General features: G+C 46.5%; 1 long non-coding RNA gene and 1 pseudogene across 1 annotated transcript; both read right to left on the bottom strand.

The window, feature by feature from the left end:
• Positions 1-5,485: 5,485 nt before the first annotated feature.
• Positions 5,486-6,307, bottom strand: LOC123050444 (uncharacterized). Its single transcript, XR_006423772.1, has 3 exons — positions 6,247-6,307; positions 5,762-6,161; positions 5,486-5,682 (listed from the first exon to the last, which is right to left on the bottom strand). It is a non-coding gene; the product is annotated as an uncharacterized lncRNA (long non-coding RNA).
• Positions 6,308-15,370: 9,063 nt separating this feature from the next.
• On the bottom strand, positions 15,371-21,952 carry LOC123055001 (malonyl-CoA:anthocyanidin 5-O-glucoside-6''-O-malonyltransferase-like; annotated as a pseudogene).
• Between the last annotated feature and the right edge of the window lie 735 nt (positions 21,953-22,687).

The raw sequence follows: 22,687 nt of genomic DNA, 5'->3' as shown, positions 1-22,687 counted from the left end.
GATGGCGATGATGCAGGCGGTCCTTACTGACGCGGAGCGTTCGGAACAGCTGGTTCTCAATTTCAAGGAGTCATCAAGTGCTCAACCTGAACAGGGCACGAGGCCATTTGACATTGATAGAGTACTACTTTGCCCCCGATGCGCTATTCGCTGACAATTTTCGCTGGGGCTTTCAGATGCGAAAAAATGTCTTATATCGCATCTATCATGGTGTCCGCTCCTTTGATGACTACTTCATTTTGAAGAAGCATGCGGTAGGGAGGATTAGATTCTCTGGTTAGCAGAAGTGCACGACCGGATTACGGATGCTTGCATATGGTACGATCGCAGATTGGTGGGACGAATACCTCCAGATGTCTGAGCACATGCAGAGACGCCTTGGTCAGATTTGCTACTGCCGTTGTTGAGATGTTTGGACCTTGGTACTTGAGAGAACCAACTGTCGCAGACACCAAGAGGCGCAATATCTGAAGCAAGAGGGTGGACAGGTTTGTTCGGATCTCTTGACTGCATACATTGAAGATGAAAGAACTGTCCAAAAGCTCTACAAGGACAATATCACGGCCATGTTACCATCATTCTTGAAGCAGGTGCATCACATGATCTCTGGATTTGGCGTGTTTTCTTTCGCATGCCCGGGTCTCACAATGACATCAATGTGCTGCAGTGGTCTATATTGTTTGCTACTGTAAATGGGCATGAGTACAATATGAGTTACTATCTGGTTGACGGTACCTATTCTCCATGGGCTACCTTTATCAAGAGTTCAAGACCATCTCTGAGTCGGTTGGTCCAAAAAGGTCTCACTTTGCCCAAAGATAAGAAACATCTAGAAAGGATGTGGAGAGGGCATTTGGAGTGCCCTAGGCCTGTTTTGCAGTTGTTCGTGGACCTACTAAATAATGGGATTCCAAGACCTTGTAGGAGGTGATGACGAGCGTGAAGATGTTGCCGCAGCTTTTGAATTTGAGAACGTGGGTGATCATATCGATCTTCCAAATCAGAATCCGATCACGTTTGATGAGTTTGTTCAAATGTATCAACAAATTGGGCATCGAGCAACTCAAGAATGATTTGATTGAGCACCTATGAGCGGTTAAAGCGGACACTTGGAACATATGTGCTAGTTGATTTCTAGTTTAAAAGCTTTAATTTGAAGACTTTATTGTATTGTAATATTTAGATTAGAACTACTGACGCATTTGAACATTTTCAGTAATTTATGGTTTGGTACGTGGTTATTTTGAGCTTGTGGACTTAAGAAAAGAGGCGAGAGTTTAGAGAACAATTTTGGATGGTCGACCTGAGTCAGCACGTCCTGAATCCATGGTCATAAGCACCCACTTTTAAAAAAATGCATTTCAAACACGTTTTAAAATGTCAAAAAATTCAAAAGAAAATTCCACGCATACATGTTCGCAAATGTTTGAGTGGCACAAAGTTTTGTGAAAAAAATGTCTTTTCGTTTTGTCTCCATAAAAAAGACAAATTTCAGTGCTTCTAAATAGCGTTTTACGACACAATTTTTTGTCCTTTTTGCACAGGCCAAAAAAAATTATTTTTCCATAAAACTTTATGCACGCACATAAAACATGAAGACGTATCCGTGCAATTTTTTCAGATTCTTTTAGCAAATAGAAATGTGTTTTCCAAAATGGGTTCATATATATCCGGATTCGCACTCCCTTAGTCGACCTTTGCATTACTGATCGTGGATGGCCCCATCAATCCGCGGATGAATACGACGGGGTCCGGTTTAGGGGGAGCGTTGATGATGCCCTCACGCAATGTTTCGCTTACTCGAATGACTCACAATAATTTGAACCTCCCCTGCCCTATGCAACAGTGATCGACTCGGCTGCACAGGCGCATGGCCTGTTGGCCACATGGAACGCCCTACATACAACGCGTGCACGGCTACGTCTAGCTCTCGCGGTGGACCGAGGCCGCGATCGGATCTACTAGAGGTGTGAGGCTGCAAGCTGCCCGCAGTATTTTTTGACAATCACAATCCTCCCACTTTTAGGATTCAATCATTCAATGATAGCCGGTTCTTCCTCAAAACTATCTTGGAATCTGGCCTCGGCGCCAAAGAGTGTGTCGCTGAATTTGTGCGGCTCGGGTCAATTCCATTTGACGCTGCTGAACTTCTGACCCGGCCTGCCAAAGTCTTTGGGAAATTTTGCGTGGGTTAGGGTATGATCGGAGCTCATCAGCATCATCACAAAGGAGGATGGAGCTTTAACTGTAATATATAAGTCGGGGGTCAACCTCCTCGAAACCGACAGATTTATAAATAAATAATGTGCCACATTTTCTATTTTATCAGTCGTCTGAACGACTGGGAAAAAAAATCAGCCCACTGCCCAGTCACCTCTCCCCCATTTTGTTCAATATTCTATCAAGTCTGTGTTCGTTTTCCTTTCTGTGTGCGAGAGACTGTGGTTGTACGTGGGTGCTTGTCCCGCGTGTGTATATGTGGGCAATTTTTTTTAAATAATACATTTTTAAAAAAAATTACAGAAATAATACGCAAAAAAAAGATTTTTCAAAAATAATACACCATCGGCCTACTGCAGGCCGACAGAGCCCAGTCGGCCCACAGCAGGCCGACTGGAGGCCCATCAGTTTGCTGCTGGCCGATTGGGCTGTCGGCCAGCAGATTCAAGCCCAGTCGGCCTGCAGTTGGCCGACAGGGTCCAGTCGGCCTGCAGTACAGCGATAGGCCTGTAGTGGGCCGACTGTGCTCAGTTGGCCTGCTATGGGCCGACTGGTGCATGCCTATTTTTAATAATACACGCGAATATTTTTTAAAAGTATATATTTTAACACGTTATGAATACATGGTAACATTTCTTCAAATAAATTTTTAATGGAAATACCATTTTTTAAACCACACAACATTTTTTAAAATGTTGTTCTGAAATTTTCACAAACTTTTTTTAGAAACACGCGAATATTTTCTTATATTATGGGATGAAGGGAGTACCATTTTGTAGAATGTCAAGGATATTTTTTGGAAACACGAGAATATTTCCAGCAAAGGTGACGTACATTCATTTAGTGGCACGAACCATTTCTTATCATATTTTCCAAAAAAATTGCATGCATTTTTTGAAAGGCGGGAACCTTTTTCCATTGTGATGAACATTTGTTTTGAAAGTTATCGACATTTCCAAACTGCGCTTTTCGCGCCATCCATTTCCCGCCACCCATTTCCCGCCATCCATTTCCCGCCACCCATTTCCCGCCAAACAATTTCCCGACATCCGTTTCCCGCCACCCGTTTCCCTCGTCCCATTTCCCGCCAACCTTTCCCGCCATACCCCAGTCGTTCTTTCCCGCCATTTTCTCGTCTCTATCTATAAAACCCCCTTCAGACGGAGCTGGATAAGCATTGCAGTGTAGTGTAGTTGAGATGTCCCATTATCCTTTCGATCGTAGTTTTCACCCTGGGATGAGCAGGACTCTTCTGAGGCTAACTACCGATTTCAGGATGGATAATAGGATAGTTCCATGGGACGAACTCACCGGTAGTGACACCATAATGAATGAGTTGGCTGACCAATTACGTAGTTCTGGGTGGCCTGAAAGGACCTATGAGGAGGTACGTAAAGAACTTCTTAGGTTGCATGACAGGTGGAAGAAGGTAGTGGTGCCGAAGAGTGAAACTTTCAGAAGGATTGCAGCAAATAATCCATGTTTATGGACTGAGGAGAGCGAGGACGAAGATGATATCTTCATGCCGCCGCTTTCGGGTTCTGCATCGTCGAAGGGCAAGAGTTCTTCATCATCGAAGGGCAAGGTTTCTGCATCGTCGAAGGGCAAGAGTTCTTCATCATCGAAGGGTAAGGTTTCTGCATCGTCGAAGGGCAAGAGTTCTTCATCGTCGAAGGGCAAGAGTTCTGCATCGATCGAGGATGACGATGATGACTTCATGTAGTTTTTATGCTGTATGTTGTGAGTTCAGTTACGTGCCATTTAATTTGGATGTAGTTTTATCTAGTTGTTTGTAATGTCTCGTTGTATGAATATTATGTTCTATCTAAATATGATCTTGTAGAGTAGGCATATGTCTCGTACATAAGTACATAGTCATTTGTCTCATACATAGAATAGACATAAGTTCTCACACAGAAATAGATGGTAATGTCTGTACTGATACATAGGAGCGGCAATGACGACGTCTGGCCTGCCGGGGAGGCGGATCTCGAATGACAAATGCATCACATATAACTCGGTTTCCTGTGGCAATGCAACTGAACAACCCTTTTCCATTCCCATTCGCTCAGCATGTCTTGAATCTTGCCATCATCAGTTATGTCAATCAATTTTCTTTCCCCAGGGCCATCTGAATGCTTCCTGCTGACGTAGTACACAAAATCGTCTTCCTTCAACCCTTGCTTCAACATGAATTTAGTCTTCAACCAATCAAAAGTGAGGTCCACTTCACTAACTTGCACAACACTTGGAGACAAGCCTTGGACATGAACAATAGGGCTAAGCACCCACTGAGTACTCTCAGCCATCTGCAACACACAAATCGCATTGAGTACCTACCCTACCCCTTAATATCCCCACTAACAAATATTAGACATGTCTATATATTACGAAGCTATATATTACAGAATATTAACGGAGCAACTAATACAATTCACCCTCCTACAATTATATTACGAATATTTGCCGTAGCAACTACAAATATAGACAGATTAATATAGACAGATTATTTGACATCTAAATATATTAACAAAAACTACCGGAGCACGTACGAAAAATAAAATGTGGGCTTAAATATACCCTTGAAGCGTGCGTGCGAAGGATGAAGGACGAACGGCGGCCACCAAACTGCCGGTGCTCCGGCTCGAACGAAGAACGACGAACAACAGCTTCACCTCCACCACAGTGCTCCAATTTACCACCAGCACACTGCAATGCTTATGCAGCTCCGTCTGAAGGGGGTTTTATAGGTAGATAGGAGAAAATGGCGGTAAAGAACGGCTGCGATATGGCGGGAAAGGGTTGGCGGGAAACGGGTGGCGGGAAACGGGTGGCGGGAAAAGGGTGGAGGGAAACAGGTGGCGGGAAAAAGTTGGCGCGAACATATGGCGGGAAAAAGTTGGCGCGAACATATGACGATGATGACTTCATGTAGTTTTTATGCTGTATGTTGTGAGTTCAGTAACGTACCATTTAATTTAGATGTAGTTCTATCTATTTGCTTGCAATGTCTCGTTGTATGAATATTATGTTCTATCTACATATGATCTTGTAGTTCCGATAACAGAGTACTAAAATAGAGTAGGCATATGTCTCGTACATAAGTACATAGTCATTTGTCTCATACATAGAATAGACATAAGTCTTACACAGAAATAGATGGTAATGTCTCTACTGATACAGATACATAGAAGCGTCAGTGATGACGTCTGGCCTGGCGGGGAGGCGGATCTGGAATCGGGGACCATCCCAACCTGTCGGGTGCCCTAACGTGACGAGGAGGAATCTCAGACTCTCGCTGGTCATGCTGTGTATCCTGTGTGGGGCCTGGTGGAGGAGTCGAAAACATGTTCATCCACTGGGTGTGCTGCGACATCTGAGCCTGTATGTTGTCCTCGGGATGTTGATCACTCCCCCACGTATCATGTGATGCCGACATAGACGCCTGATATCCATAGGCCCCTACGCGATGGAACGGTTCATCATGAAGAATGAGGTCGCGTCAATTAATATTGAAAACCATAAATATGAAGACACATACCTGCTGGGTGTGACGTCTGCTCTGGCTGAAACACGAAACTGGACGAGGGACCGTGCTGCTGTGGCTGTGGAGAAAACACGAAGCTCGACGTGGGACCATAGTGCTGCGGGTGCCACGTAGAACTGCCAGGTTGGTCAGGACGGGGTGGCCTGGTTGTCGGCTGCTGTGCTAGGCGTGGACGTGGTTGATGTCGTTGCATGGAGTGACGCGGCTGCTCCTGCTCGTGCTAAACAACATCGGTTCTCCGGGTGCACGTGATAGCCTCGTACACAGTCCGTATCTTATTCTGAATTCTTTCCAAGAAGGGCTGTACCACTGGACGATGTTGAAGAAGAGGTCCAGACGATAGTGATCGTCCAAAGGTGGTCACGTCGTCGTACAGTTCGCGTGTCAAGGTAGCCTGCAAATTTCCATGACGATTAATAATGTCTGTCTCTTGCACGTCAAAGTATGTGACAACATTACGTAAAGAAAAAATATCTTACCGCGTACTGCCTAGAGCCCGAAGTATCATAGCTCGGGTACATATCCGACGGAGTAGGATCCGGTAACTCCTCTGGGTGGGAGTACTCAACAATGCGTAACCGTGTTCCGGTCATGTAGCGCCGCAAATAGAGATTGAATTCATCGAGATCGAAATTGTGATTCTGGTGCCATAGATTTGTGTTTGCTGTCTCCCATTCTATAACATACGGCTCTAGTCTAACTAGCCATTCAGCAGTTGTCCTGTTCATGCCCTTCCTTGTCGTCCTAAAATTGTGGTGTGTGTTCAACAATTACCTAAAGCTTCGAATGGAGTACTATGAAAGAAAATGCAACATTGAAAAACTGGTTAATACCTGTGGATGTGTGCTGGCACCGAGTTCTCCATAGGGGGAGGTAGCTCCAACTGCAGAAGACCAAATTGCCTCATAACCCTCTGTTGTGCCATCTCCTCGACGAAGACATCGAAGATGATCTTCGATTTTGTCATCCAGTAATCTCGGTCCCTTGTGCATAGCACAGACATACCAGCAGGGTATCTCGCTTGTATGGCTGCTTCCGTGTAGGGCTGCCAGATTACCCCGGTGTACGCATCGAACTGCTCGTTCAATGCTGTGTACGCCTTCCTGGTCTGATCACTAGCAAAGCGTCTCTGCAGAGAATAAAAGTTAGTAGCCGCTCGCATCGGTCGATCTCTTGTGCAGAAAAAGTTGCATTAAACTACAACACGGTGCATACCTTGCGACGAGTCCAACACAGACCGAAAGTAGGCATGTCGATGCCCTCAACATCAAACATGGCGTCTATAGGCTCATGAACCCGTACATCTGGTCGCCCTATAGAGAACCTCTCCCACGACCACAGCTGTAGGAATAGAGGGCATCCAAGAAGGGCTGGCTTTCTCGATGTAAGCTGGCAACCGTTGCACATACCTTGGTATGTAGCCGCTAACACCGCTGAACCCCAACTCCTCTGTCTGATCTGATCCGCCGTCTGAGCGCTCGCTATCTCGAGTGCCATAGGGATGTAGAGGGCGCTGATAGTGGTGACATGGTTCTCCGTGAACATCACCTTGCCGAAAAGCCACAGTAAGTAGGCCTCGAGGCTCCGAGTGATCTGTTCCGCAGTCAAGGGCGCCCGGAAGTTCTGGATCTGCATTAAGCGAAGAGAAAGTTTTAGTAAGCCGCAATTATTTTCTGTACAACTTTATGCGCGATAACTTGAAGAGAATAGGTAGGGGAAATTACCCGGAAATTTAGCAACCACTCATACTTAGGTCCGTGATGCTCCCATACCGGATCGGGAGCATCCGGAAAAACACCGTGACAATGTTCTGTGAGAGCTCGCTCCCAACCAGCCGGTGCGTCCAACGGTCCTACGGCATGACCTGCCAACGGTAGTCCGAGCAAAAGTGACACATCCTCCAGAGTAGGAGCCATCTCTCCCCATCTGAAGTGAAACGTGTGGGTCTCTGGCCTCCAACGGTCCACTAAGCAGCTCAGCAAAGACCCATCGATGGCGACGCGTTTCTCACCCGGGATAGACTCAACCAGACGCGCGAAAGGTAAAAGGCCGGCCCATTTCAACCTTCATCAGAGAACTTTTCAGTTACTGTCTCCCATTTCAACCATTAATATGCATGTCAGTGTGCAAATTAATAAAGCACGTACCGCTGAAGCCATCCTGAGTGTATCTTCCAGTTTTCCTTAGGAGTGCGAGTGACGAGAGGCTCATGCTCTATCCACTGCTCGAAGGTTTTAATCGACCTCCCGAGCCTTCTCCTAGTACCAGGTGGGTCAAAGCCTGGCAGGTCACATAGCCCAACAGCCTCCTCCTCCACGGCCGCTGTTCCTGTTGCCAACTGTGCAGCTACTGCTTCAACATGTGCCCTCACCGCTGCATCTCTTGCAGCTTTCCTGTCCCTCACGTGTCTCTGCGTGCACACATTAAGTCTGTCGCGTATCAAATTGTACTTCCATAACTGGTTCTGCTTGCAGAGTTTTTTGAACAGATTCATCAGGTTCTTATTTCTAAACTGCGAGAAGAAATTAGCCCCGAGATGGCGCATGCACCAACGGCTCTGCAAGTCCTGCCATGGAACTTGTTCCTCAGGGCCTGGGTTTGTCAGTGTCCTTATCGCACTGAGTATACCTGCATGCCTGTCATGAAGGATGCACACATTCGGCATCTCCTTGACAACTGATATTTTCAACTGCCTGAAGAACCATGTCCAACTTTCAATGTTCTCACTCTCCACAAAAGCAAATGCCAGTGGGACGACTTGATTTTGGCCGTCTTGACCTATGGCTGTCAGTATCTGACCCTTGTACTTGCCTGTGAGAAAAGTACCGTCAACACATATCACCGGTCGGCAATGCCTGAAAGCTTCGATGCATACACCGAAAGAGAAGAAGAGACGATGCAAAACCCTCACAGTTGGGAACTCTGGCATGAACATGTCTTGGATATCGATATAGGTGCCTGGATTCCGCTGCTGCAGGGTGTGGAGGAGGTGGACAACAGAGTCATATGCATCAAAATAAGAACCAAATCTCCTCTCAAGCGCTGCATGCTTAGCCCTCCAAGCTTTGCCATAAGAAATGCTGTACTTCAACCTGGCGAACACTTTTGTCTGCACTGCCTTCACTTCCATAGCTTTGCCTTGCACTATCTCATCGTAAAACAGTCGAGCAATAAGCGTGGATGAAAGGTTGGCATGATCTTGAGGGATGCAGGGAATAAGACAAGTGTGATTAACTAAGTCACTTATCACCCAACTTGTGCCATACTTAGGGAGAAAGCCGTGCACCCTTGCGGGACAATCTGCATTCTTGCATACCATTGTGAGGAATTTCTGACTGGACACCTCAGCTTTGAAAACCCTTTGCGTGGACATTGCCCAATTAATTATTGCATCCTTCAGGGCTTGCTTGTTCGGATACATAGCACCCGTCGCAATATTGTTCTGGTGATATTGCCAGGCTGAATCATGTCCATCATTCACGGTCATTGCAGATGATAAGTCATGATTCCACCATGCAGGATTCGGGACCTCCTCTGCATTTTCTTCTTCATCTGACTCGTCAGAATCATCGGCATGAACCCTTTCAACATCGGTGTCTTCTTCTTCCATCTGGTTCTGCATGTGCCCATCTACCTCGTCAGCGTCCACCTCGCCATTGTAATCACCATCGGCATTTCCTCCTTCTACCTGACTACTCTGCCCTGGTTCATAACCATAAGCATTTCCTCCTTCTACCTGACTGCTCTGTCCTTGGTCGTAACCATAAGCATTTCCTCCTTCTACATGACTGCTCTGTCCTTCGTAGCCACCCTCCCCTTCATGTGCAGTGACCTCCTTCACGACGGGAAGCACTAAAGCAACAGGATTGCATCCCCTTCGTTCACAACCTTGTAACCACCGCACCCAATCGGAGTCTCCCTCTATTGGCCTCAAATAAAAGTAAATTTTGAACTTGACCGTGTCCACAATGCATGAACACCGACGGTGTGTGTTTCAGTATCAAGACCTAAACTTGCCGCAATCCATTCTTTCAACTGACTAACAGACCATGTTTGTGGTGCGCTGATTGCAACCTCTATGTGAGTAAATTCACTCAGATCTGCTCCCAACTCATTTGTTTGGACAGTACCAGGACCATAGTAAAATCTCAACTTCACTACATCGGACATCTCGACTCACCTATTTTTTTCAACATCGAAAAACAAGTATTAGACATGTCTATATATATATTACCAGGACCATAGTAAATAATATAATAAATAGGCCCATGTTTACTAATAATAAATAGGCCTCAAATAATAATAATAATATAACCGACAAATATGATAATTCAGTTTATTTGAATTATATGGCCATGTTGATGTATTTTTTATTTTAATCTATGTTAAAATAATTTAGAAAAAGGCATGCGTCTTATTTCTACGATCATGTAAAATTCTTCCTTGCTAAGAAGTTTTTTTGTTAAACTACAGCGTGGCCGTTTAAAAAAAACAGTGTGGCATTGCTTGTTATGGGTTAAACTTTACAAAATATGCATAATAAAGGTTAGCGGGTAATCCGCTTCATATTCGCATCGGGTACGGACTGAAACGTTTTTTAACATGTAGTTCTACTTTTCCTATTTTTTGCTTGCTTATTAAATTTTTATTATGTTTCCAACTCTTCAAAAAAAACTTCTTATTCGTTTTTTAACATCGTTTTTTAACATGTAATATTATTCGTTTTGCTATGCACATGCCGACCCCAACTCTTCAAACTCTTTTTTTTAACATCGTTTTTTAAATTTTTATTATGTTTCCAACTCTATTTTTTAACATCGTTTTTTAACATGTAATATTATTCGTTTTGCTATGCACATGCCGACCCCAACTCTTCAAAAAAAACTTGTCTCTTCTTTCCAACTTTTTATTCATGTTTCCAACTTCTTATCCCGCACCTGTGTACGTGTCAAGTATTAAGCAACAACTTATTATCCCACTAACAACTAATACAATTCACACACCTACAACTATATTACGAATAATCGCACACAAATTTATTTTCACATCGAACGAAGCGTGCGTGCGAACGAATAATATTTACGTATACTACCGGGGCAAATAACAATATTTCCGTATACTACCGGGCCAAAAAACAATAATCGCACACAAATATTTACGTATACTACCGCGGCAAATAACAATATTTACGTATAATCCTGGAGCACCTACGAAAAATAAAATGAGGGCTGAAATATACCCTTGAAGCGTGCGTGCGAACGAAGAACGAAGAACGACGAACGATGAACGACGAACGACGAACGACGAACGACGAACGACGAACGACGAACGACCTCCACCACCTCCACCACCACCACCACCTCACCACCCCAACTGCCCCAACGACGAACACTGCCCCAACTTCACCATCACCACCTCCACCAAAATGCTCACCACGACCACCACGAGCTACCCCGTCAGTAGATCGACACCTCTTTTCGCTGCCCTAAATGAGTTGAACCCATTCACGGTGCCAAAATCGCGAAAATGTAGCTCATTTAGGTGTACAAATGTGTGCCATTTTTCTGTAGAGAGAGGAGGAGGAAGAACACAGCAGAAAGAGCCACGGGGGAAGAATAATGGAGGAAGGAGAGGATATGGGCGGGCAGGGAGAAGAAATAATGCAGGAAAGAGAGAAGGAGAGGATAAGGGCGGGCTGGCCAGCGTGCGTCAGGTCGGCCGCACCCTGTCGGCCACCAGGTGGCCGATCGGCGGGCGGGACGCCGACAGGCCGCTGCCTCCCCCCTCGCGGCGTGGCACGACCAACCACAGGACGCCGCGTGGCTGCCCGGCCTGCAGTCGGCCTCCTGATAGCCGATCGGCCTGCTGTGGGCCGACTGGGCTCAGTCGGCCTGCAGTGGGCCGACGGTGTATTATTCTTGTAAATTCTTTTTTCTGCGTATTATTTCTGTAATTTTTTTTAAAAAAATGTATTATTTAAAAAAATTAGCGTATATGTGTATGTGTGTGTGTTTTCTTTTGCGAGGATAATTTCCGATCTATTCATCAACTATCAAGTTAGTACAAACAACATCAGAAGTAAAAAGTACATCTAGGTCCGTAGACCACCCAACGACGACTACTAGCACTGGAGCGAGCCGATAAGACCTTATTGTAGTAGAAAGTTGGAAAGTCATCGTGCTAAGCCTCATAAGACCAACGCACCAGAACAACAACCGCCGCTGATGAAGAAAAACGTAGATCGGAAGGATCCAACCTGAAGACACACAAACGCATACGAAAGAAGACAAGGATCTGCCGAAGACAAACACTGACCGAATCCTGCAAGATTCGCCGGAGACAAACCTCCACACGCCCTCCGACGATGCTAGAAACATCACTGGGACAGGGCTAGGCGGGGAGAACCTTACTCCATCTCCAGAGAGCCGACGCCCCCTCGCCTCTCTGAACAAGACACAAATCCTAACAAAACTCAAAAGAGCATGAAAAAACGAAGCCCTCCCACCGGTAAGGGATGGGATCCACCACGCCTCCATGGCCCTAAGACCACAGGAGACGAGTTAGATCGGTTACAGCACCAGGGGAGGTATGAGACACCCTAGCCAAAGAGTCCTCTTTCTTCTGAAAGAGTGATATGTGATGATGTCATCATGCCCATGGGGTTTACCATCAGACCGGAAGTCGGCCCATCAAGCTAGAGGGGCAACAGTCCATGACCCAGGCAAGATTGTACACTGGGGTGCATCATCAAATTGACGTACAAAACTATCACGCCCGATGCCTAGGAGTATCTTTAGGATTCGTCTAGATCGCATCGGCAAAGGGATAATGTAAAGTTTAACCTTATCATAATGAAAAATTGTTCTTGAATTTGAAAACTTGTTCATTAATATAAATAATATTCACTAATTTGAAAAAAAAACTAGTGAATTTTAAAAAGGGATCATCAATTTTAAATTTTGGTCATGAGTTCTGTAATATGTCAAGGACATTGAAAATGTACTCATGAATTAGAAAACAAACATGAATTTGTGAACAATTCACGAATTTGCTATATGTTAGAAAAATTTAAAAACTTTTCATTAATTTTAAAAGTTGTTCATGAATATTACAAATGTTAAAACAATTGAAAAATAGTTTGTGGATTAAAATAAATAAAAAAATTAAAAAAATTCATCATATTTACAAAATGGTCATAAATATAAAAAGTCACAAAAATGATTTTTTTAGTGAATTTTAAACAATGCTCAAGAATCTTTAAAAATGTTCAAAAAATTAAAAATTTGTTCCTGAACTAAAAATAGCGTACAGAACATTGAAAATATATTCATGAATTAAACAAATGGTCACGAATTTGAAAAATAGTTCATGAAGTTTAAAAATCTTGAAGGAATACTTTTTTTTTACAAATTTGAGTTGCTCACGAATTATTATTTTTAAATGATCATGAATTCAAAATATATTTGTGGATTTTTTTATGAATTAGACAATATACTCGAATTGAAAAAAATGCCACGAAAGTTTAAACATGTTCATGATTTCTCTAACAAAAAATTAAAAATATCAGCAAAAATGATAAAAAGGGAAGCCCTATTAATTTCTGGAAATGAGAAAACCGAAGTTTCTGGAAGCTTGCCAAAACCGGTGACATGAGAGATTTTACATTGGCCGGCCCAATGTAAAAATACGCACAGGTGTGCGCGTCGCATATGAATTGTCCTATATTTCCCGCAATGGGCGAGAAATAGAAAATGCAAGGCTAGGGTCTTCTGTCTACAACTCATATCATACATATGCGTTCTTTGTGACCATCCATTGTACATAAACCCTAACACTCATACGAGGCTAGTTACCCATTATGCATCATGCAGTTGTAGGATGTTATCTTCACCGTGAGTGAATTTCATCTGGACAACTTCCCGCAAAAAAAAAAAAAGAATTTCATCTGGACAACCAACTACATGCATAATCCCAACATAATTACTGCCAGGATCCTGAACCTACAGTGTGTGTGCAAGGTTCTATCATCATTTTTATTTCATTTCTTCTTCTTTTGAGGTAATACTAATGTTTGTATTTCATTCTTCCTCATAATAACTTAAAATTTTAATTTATTTTAATTTTAGTTTGTGTTTTGGTTTACTAAAAATTATATTACGCAGGATTTAAGCAAGCTGAAGTGTGTTTGTACTATTGGACGCTAATACAACGGAAAAGGAAAAAAATGACTAACAAAAAAATTGCCTCACGCACACTAGCCCACTAAGATAAGGGCCAACTATTCACTCGTCAACTGTTTTTTTTTTCAGCCACTTTTTTGCACAGTCCGATCGTGATCCGATGGTTGAGGGTCCTTCTTCCTCCTCAAGTCATCTTCCTCGTTCCAGCCCGATGACCCATCTGACGTCGGCCAAACCGCCCCCACCACCCATGATCGGCGCGCACCCGAACCTGTCAAGCTTCTTTCTGTCCTCCGGGGGCGACCCCACGGCTTCTCTGCGAGCGACACCACGGAAAGCCGTGGCATCCCCGTCTCCAGCGCAGGTAATGGATCGGGCTCGCCGACAACATCGCAGCGTCTCCGTCTAACCTTTCGAGATTGTACGTATTTGACTGACGCCTACATTTTTTCTGTGGCATCAAGAATGGCAAATGTGGCAAAAATTAAAAACTATACGCACATCTCCTCCTAAGAATCTCCACCATGTATCTTCATGCAAACTGGACGTCTAAACTTTGGGTGGTGGAAACTGGACCTCTACACCTAACCTAGCTGCTACAGCGTGATCTAGAGAAACGTAAAAAAGAGAGGGCGACTCGGCCATCAGCACCGTCATGGTTCCCTCACCTTCACCGACTGCTCCAGTAGCGGCGAGAGGGAGTGAAACCGCGGAATCGTGTCCCGCGTCTTTCCAATAGTTCACGTGTTTTTCTTTGTCTCCTGTATTCGGTTTCAGTGGTGGCGAATAAGTTTTCAAATATCTTCGATGCTTTTGTTCTCACTGTTGTTGGTGTTGGATCCACGACGCAGTGTCTGCATCATAGACATTCTTTCAGCTTTGTGCGTGCTCTTTGTGCATATTGGTCATGGCTTTGGGGTTGCGATGTGAAGCTTCAATGACTCACGGTGTGTGGAGATGTGTCTTCGACAAATCTTTCATAATCTGGTCGATTTTGGTCTCCGGTGGATCTGTCTGTATTCGGCCGACGCTCGTGGTGTTTGGAGTATTTGCATGCCCTCTTCGACGTTTTTTCTCCGAGGCCAAAATTCAACCTCTTCTACTCTACATCGACGGATTCTCAACCGTTGTTTCTACGAACTTCTAGGTGTAAACAAGTTTGCTCCGTCGAGATAGACTTAGAGGTGGCAGCCAGAGTTGATCGCGACAAGCCATCGATGGATGCAAGAGTAAGAAAACTTCCACACTTCTAAAGATTTGAATGTTTTTTTCTTATAAAGATGTGTTTGTAAACCCTTGTGATATTTGATATATAACATTAGTCCTCTGGCCACAAGGAATAAAGCTTTGTCAAGCTTGATATATCTAAAACAGGGGGCTCCCGGTCTAGTCGGAACGAGCAGCTCCAAAACAAAACAGAGTGTGGAGTACCTCATATTGTATAATTATAGCATTGTTAATATCTATTTTTAAAACTTTATGATCACACAAATTTAATATGCAAAGTAAAAATAAATGGAGGAGTACTTGCTACATTTAACCGACTAACTCGAGCAACTGAGACTTGAACTCGGCCATTTGCGCCGGTTCGAGCAGCGAGACCGATACCTGCACGCCCAGCCCGTCCCTGGCGCGCATCAGCGCCACCTGGCCGTCGCGGTTCATCCTGATATTCTCCGTCCTCCTCGGACTGCCCCACCCGAAGTCCGCGAGTTTGTAGGCCCGGAAGCTCGACGAGCCCGACACGTTCATCAGCCGTTCCATGGCGATCTTGAACGCCGGTGCCAAGAAATCGCACCCGGCCATCGGGTCCTCCGTCTTCTTGCGGACCTCCTCCTGCACCGCCCGTGCCGCCGCCGCCAGGGCGTTCTCGGTGCGAAGCTCGCGCGCGAGGAGGCTGGCGATGCATCCAGTGAGGCACGCGCCGAAGTATCCCGCGCCGGCGGGAGGGTCGAGACGGTGGCGGGCATCTGCGTGGAATCCGAGCATTACGTCGTCGTCCGAGGCGAACGGCTTGCACCGGACGAAGCACGTCCAAGCGAGCGCGGCGACGGCGATGAAGTTGGACGGGGGGCGAGGCGGGGCCGCGCCGTCGGCTTCGCCGATACGGACGATGCGCTCCTTGAGGCGTTGGATGTGTCCCGACTGTCCAAGCTGAACGTCCGTCGCGTGGTCCGTGCACAGTCCTCTACGAGCGGCGGCGCCAGCATTGCCACCTGAAACAAGTTAAATTATCACGTACAGCTCAATTTTTTTTTCTTTTTCGAAACACAAGCTGGAAAATTGCCTGAATTTTCTTTACATCTTCGACGCCTACGGAAAGTTTGCAACTAATGAATGAATTAACTTACGAGAGCGGCGTTTCTGCTCCCAGGCTCAGATGAGCCTGGGCAAAATAAAAAAATCGTTAGAAATTTAAAAAAATAAAAAAAACCTCTTTTTTTTGCAAGCAAGATGCTCATGTGCGTGATGTTTGTGTAAAAAATGGTGGAGTTTGGATATACGAGGAGCGCGTGACAAAAAAGACAAAATTCGGCTCTGTGAGTTAGGTTACTGTTCGCGCACTGTTTGGGCCGATTTTCTCTTTTTGCCACGAGCTCCTCAGATGTTCAAACGGGATGAAATTTTTCACGGATATGCACACGAACATCTTCCATTAAAAAAATTCAGATATTTTTTGAATTTACTGTAGCTCGGGAGCAGATGAGCCCGCACACCCGAGTTGGATTTTCGTTAACTTACGCAAAAAAAAAAGAGAATGAATTAACTTACGAAAGGTTGAGCCATGGAGAAATCAGGAGAGGTTAGTTGAAAAATGACGGGAGGTATTAGTCCTTAAGTTGATTCCGTAGGGACTCTTGCGTAAGTTAAGCATTTTGCATCTAAAATTGCACCTTGGTTAGGCAACACACCTTTGGTACATTTGGGGCGTACTTTCTTAAGAGGCTCCTCGCCAACTCCTCGCCACCAGGCAGCTTGACGAGCGAGCGATCGAAGGAAGGTGCCGTCACCGCATGTGCCTCGCCACGGCATGCCGCCGCCCACGCCTCGACGAACGTCCACAACGACCGCCCGTCGGCGACACCGTGGTGCACCGTCACCCCGACCGCCACACCGCCCTCGAAGCGCGTGGCCTGCACGGCCAGCACGGGGGTCGGCAACTCGCCCATGTCCACCCCCGGCACCAGCCGCTCGAGCACGCGCACGTCGTGCTCCTCGTCGCCGGCCAGGTGTCTCATGTCGCCATCACACTCCGCGACGACGAACCTGACGCCGTCCGAGGTGGAGCAGGCGATGGCAACGTCGCCGGTGTCCTCAAGGTGGACGAGCTTGCCGGCCAGCGGCGCGAAGCTGCCCAGAGTCGCGGCCAGGGAGGATCTGAGGGACAGGAGAATGTCGTCGAACGGCGGCATGTCTTGGCCCTCGTACAGCAGGACGTGCTGCAGCTCAGGGAGGACGACCCACGGCGCCTCCATCGCCGTGAGCTTGATCGGCCCCGGTGGCGGCGCCGCGGTTGCCGGCACGTTGACGTAGCTCGCGTGGATTACTCTAACCGACGACATGGCGCGCCTGAGCAAGCAGTGGTGAGCAGAGAGCACGGGTGCACGGCGCCTTATACTCCCAAGCCAGTGAACGAAAACTAGCACGTACGGCCATGTTCCTGATTGTGGACATGTAATTAATTCTAGATCTATCATTCCAGCCAAAAGAAAATATCTAGATCGATGGTACCCTACTGACTACTACCCTACAACAACCATGACAGTTCTGCGCCTCGCTCTATCTTGAAGCGTCAAATTTTCAGTGGTCAATTCTGTTAGATTTTATGGGCCTCGCCCACTAAATATTGCGTCTCACCAACGACATGGCACGCCTGAATGATAGGAGCTGACAAAGTGAGGAGAAAGAGCACGGGCGCACGGCCAAGGACATAAGCATGTTCCTCTCTGCGGCCGACCGACATGTAACTAATTCTGGATGTACGATAAAAGAGCAATTTATGCACCACCACGGGTAGGCGTACCAGCTATGAAAAACAGAGAGTGAGCTGGGGTCACTTGAGAATCATTCTGAAAAATCAAACAAAAATAAAACAAATCAAGTAAAATGAACAAACTCACAACAACATATACATTCGCAGTACCCACCTGCAAAATTCCATATATACATTTGTTTATTGAAGTATTACACAAAAAAGATAAATACATGGTTTCACTCTATATGGATACATTATTTTTTTCACAACCGACAAATGAATTTATTAATGAAATCTTACACATATATGTGTCACATCTAAGTTGTACATGCACAGTGTTATTCATAATTTATGAAACTACGAGATTTTCCACATTATAAGCAACATATACATAGAGATATAATATAAGCAACTCCACATCAGCACATAAACTTATTCTTGATCGTTTGAACCAGAAAAAAGAAACTATGAACCAAAACATAGTGTATAAGACTCTCTCTCTGTGTGTGTGTCGACGCGGGAAATGTGAAGACGGAAGGGAGTAGGACCGAATTTTTTATTATTAATAATTAATATTCTAGTAATTCTGAAACTAATAAACACTAATGAGAAATTTGAAAAATAGAAAGGATGCTAGGAATAACAGCGTCCAACGCTGGACGCCAGTACCAACAACGTCCAAGGTTGGACGATCTTATAAACAACGTCCATTGTTTGGTTCGAGCAGACTCGCCTGGCTACCTCCGACCTTCAACTTGTACCCATAGCCATCTCCGCAGGACCAAAGCTAGACTCCGTCACCTCTAGCCCGCCGAAAATGGCGTTCCACAACGCCGCCTTCAGGAGAGTATATAGCATAAAACTACCACATTACAGGCTAGTGCTACAAAAAACTATCATTTTTTTAATTTTTTAAAATGCTACCACTATTTTGGCTGGCTGTTCTAAAAAACCCAAATGACTGAAGCGTTAACTTTTAATCGCGATTATGACAACGCTGGCCCACCCGTCAGGTCTGATGTGGTGTCAAAGTGAACCCGTTATCTTTGACCGTTAGGTTGACTGTTATGACAGGTGGAGCCCACACGAGTAACTTTTGAAAAAAGGCAATCAGGTCCCTAAAAAAAGCAATCGGGTCCCTAAAAAAATGGAAAAAAGCAATCAGGCCCCTACTTGCTGCCGGCAAGCTCATCCCGCCGCGGCTGCCAAGTCGCCGGAAGGATCCGCTGCTCCGGCCGCCGTCGGCCACTGCTCCAGGCCCGGCCGCTGCCTCGCCGCATCCTCCGCTCGGGGCCCAGCCGACCGTCGCCGGCCCCGCCTCTGCCTGCTCGGCCTGACCGCCGCCGGCGTCCGACTTGGCCTGCTTGGCCCGGCCGCTGTTGCCCCGGCTCCGGCAGCCGCCGCCTCCGCCTCGTCTGCGGTCCGGCCGCTCCTTGCCGTATCTCCGCCCGACCGCTGCTGCCCTGGCTCCGGCAGCCGCCGCCTCCGCCTCGCCTGCTTGGGGCCGCTGCTGCCCCGGCTTCGGCAGCCGCCGCCTCCGCCTCGCCTGCTCGGTCCGCCCGCTTTGGAGCAGGGGGAGGAGCGGAGGAGGAGAGAGGAGGACTGGAGGTGGGGGCGCCTCTAGGGATGGCGGAAGCATTCGCCGGCGACAACGAGGCGGAGGTCTCTTTCCTCTTGTGGCTGGAAGTAGGAGGAGAGGGTTGACCCTGACTTGTGGGCTCCACATTAAAATTAACAGTCAACAAACGGTCAAATGATTTTTCTTCTGACGCGTGGACCCTCCCTGTCATAAACCTGATCAAAACTTAACGATTCGGTAACTAGTGTTTTTTGGAACAGCCTACCAAAATAGTGGTAGCATTTTGAAAAATTAAAAAAACCGGTAGCTTTTCGGAACGACTGTCTGTAATGTGGTAGTTTTTTGCTATATACTCCCTTCAGGAAGGTAACGACGTCCACAGCTGCCGCCGCCGGCCTTGCGCAAGCCATACAATGATTACCCTCTGGCATGCACTCTCCGCCTTCGAGATCATCATTGATCGCCGAACACCGGACACCATGCCGCATGCATGCCAATGGCTGGGGTAGCCGTCGGTAGCCCGCACCGCCGCACCCAGCAGCCTGCGCCACCTGCCAGCTGTCACACCGCCGGTAGGACGCCGTCCCGTGGCCGCTTCGGTGCACCGCTGCGCCCGTTGTCCAACACGGCGTCCATGCTTGCCCGAACTGGCCCGAGCCCGACCTCCTGTGCATGGAAGAGCAAACATCCCCACCGCCGCCTACGTTAACCGGGCGAACGTGCCCTCTAGCAATGACTAGGGAGTAGGGAGAGGGGGAGGCGGAAGCCCAATGATGGTGGCTAGGGTTAGCCTCAGGTAGCTCGAGGGAGCGACCCATAAGGGAGAAGGGAAAGAGGGGAGGTCTCCTGACTAGCTCACCACTCGAGTTGATTTCTTAGTAGCATATGAGTGTACTGGAGCACACTGTCCATGGTTCAATCGCTGGAGGCTTTCGCCCTCAAGGCAACCCAGAAAGCAACTAAGTCACAGGTGTAGAATGCACAATTAGACTTGTTTGCGACAGTTTTGGTAGCTAATGAGTTAGAAATACATACATTCAAGTGTTGTAAGACGATTTTACGTTTAATTTGGCAAAAGCAAACCGTGCTAGAATGGTACAAATGGGTGTTTCAGTGATTTGTTATCGATGCCTTACAACCATCATAAAATATCCAAAGCTCACATATTAAATCTATTAGAGGAAATACTCTTAGTATAGTTAAATAAGAGCACCTGATTGAACCACATAACTGGATGTTGTTTGTAATAGCGTACAGCTATGGACGTCATTCACAATAGCGTCCAGCCTGGACGCAGTTGTATATAGCGTCCTTCCTATTTTTCAAATTTTGGCCCACCCACTATCAATTTTCTAATTGCTGCAATACTAATTACTATCAATAAAAAATCGGGCTGTAAGACAAGTGAGGTGACGAGTTGATGGACTAACCAGCATGTTTGACATTTTGATGCAGAGGCCGGGGCTTATCCTCCTTTTCAAAGAAAAAAACCCAGCATGTTTCTGATGTAGCCGCTGGGAGCGAACGAATTGCCACCACTGACGTGCCAACCCCGTGCCTCGTCAGACGGGCCACAGAGCATCGCGCGAAAACGGCCGAGACGGAGGATGCGCTCCTTGAGGCGTTCGATCTGCCGCGCATCCAAGGTGAACGTACAACGCGTGCTAGTCTCGTCTACGACCGATCATGGCGGTGCCGCCTGCTCTCGCCGGAACAAGGCAGCAGTTAAACGACTTCGTTTTGTCGCAAACGTCACCAACGAAACGAACAGAGGCTAGCTGAACATACCAAAGGCAGATCTGGCACGAACTTACGCAGGACGCTCCTGGCCAGCTCTTGGCCGCCGGGTAGCTTCACAAGCGAGCGGTCAAAGCACGGTGCCGTGGCCGGCGTCTCGCCCCGGCACGTTGCCGCCCAAGCCTCCACAACGTCCACAGCGACCGCCCATCTGCGACGGCATGGTGCACCATAACCCCGACTGCCACGCCGCCCTCGAAGCGCGTGGCCTGCACGGCCAAAACGGGGGCCGGCAGCTCGCCCATGTCCACGTCCGGCACGAGCCGCTCGAGCACGCGCAGGTCGTGCTCCTCGTCACCGGCGAGCCGGCCGATATTGGCGTCGGACTCCGCGACGACGAACTTGACGACGTCGGTGGCGGAGCAGCTGATGGCGACGTCCCCCGCTTCCTCCAGGTAGACCAGCTTCCCGGCGAGCGGCGCAAAGCTGACTAGAGTCACGACGAGGGAGGACCGGAGGGACTGGAGAATGGCGTCAAAGGGTGGCATGTCCGGGCCCTCGTAGAGCAGGACGTTCTGCAGCACCGGGAAGGCGACCCACCGCACCTCCAATGCGGTGAGCTTGATCGGCTCCGGCGGTGGCCTGGCGGTCTCCGGCACACTGACATAGGTCGAGTCGATAATTTCCACCGACGGCATGGCGCGCTTGAAACTGGCACTCCTACCTTTGTTTGTGTGGATGATAGGAGCTCACGATCGACATAATTATGGACATGTAATTAAATTCTGGATCCACGATGGTACAGCAATAATTCTGACACCACGCGGTGGCTGCGGCACGTTGACAGCTACTCCCTCCCGCATAAGTCTGTTTAGACATTCCACTCTAGAAATACATCCGAATGTATGTAGACACCTTTTAAAATATATGTTCACTCATTTTGTTTTGTATATATCTATAGTAAAAATATTTAAAAAAATTATATTTAAAAACGGAGGGAGTAGTATGAAAAACACGGAGTGAGTTGGGTCACTTGAGAATCATTCTGAAAAATCAAAACAAAATTTTCATGTAAAAAAGAACAAATGCACAAGTACATATGCATTTGCACTACGTTCCTGTAAAATTTCATATATTCTCTATCCGTTTCAATTTGAACTAAAACCACGACAATAATTATCGAACGGAGGGAGTACATTTGTTTACTGAATTATGGCAAAAAAAGATAAATACATGTATTCGCTATATAGATACATTCTTTGCTTTCCACAGCGACATAAATGAATTCGTTAATGAAATTTTATAGGTAAAAAAAATGTAGATCTGATCCAGATTTACATGTGGGATGTTATTCAAAATTTCTGAAACTATGAGATGTGATTATTCTTTTCTGAAATTTCTGGCTCCGAGTGAGCTACGAGACACAACTCGATGTACTCTCTATATAA

Source organism: Triticum aestivum, chromosome 2D (assembly GCF_018294505.1).
Source record: "Triticum aestivum cultivar Chinese Spring chromosome 2D, IWGSC CS RefSeq v2.1, whole genome shotgun sequence".
NCBI classification, from domain to species: Eukaryota; Viridiplantae; Streptophyta; class Magnoliopsida; order Poales; family Poaceae; genus Triticum; species Triticum aestivum.
Note: the sequence above shows the minus strand (reverse complement) of the source record. Positions and strands in the feature narration are given on the sequence as shown.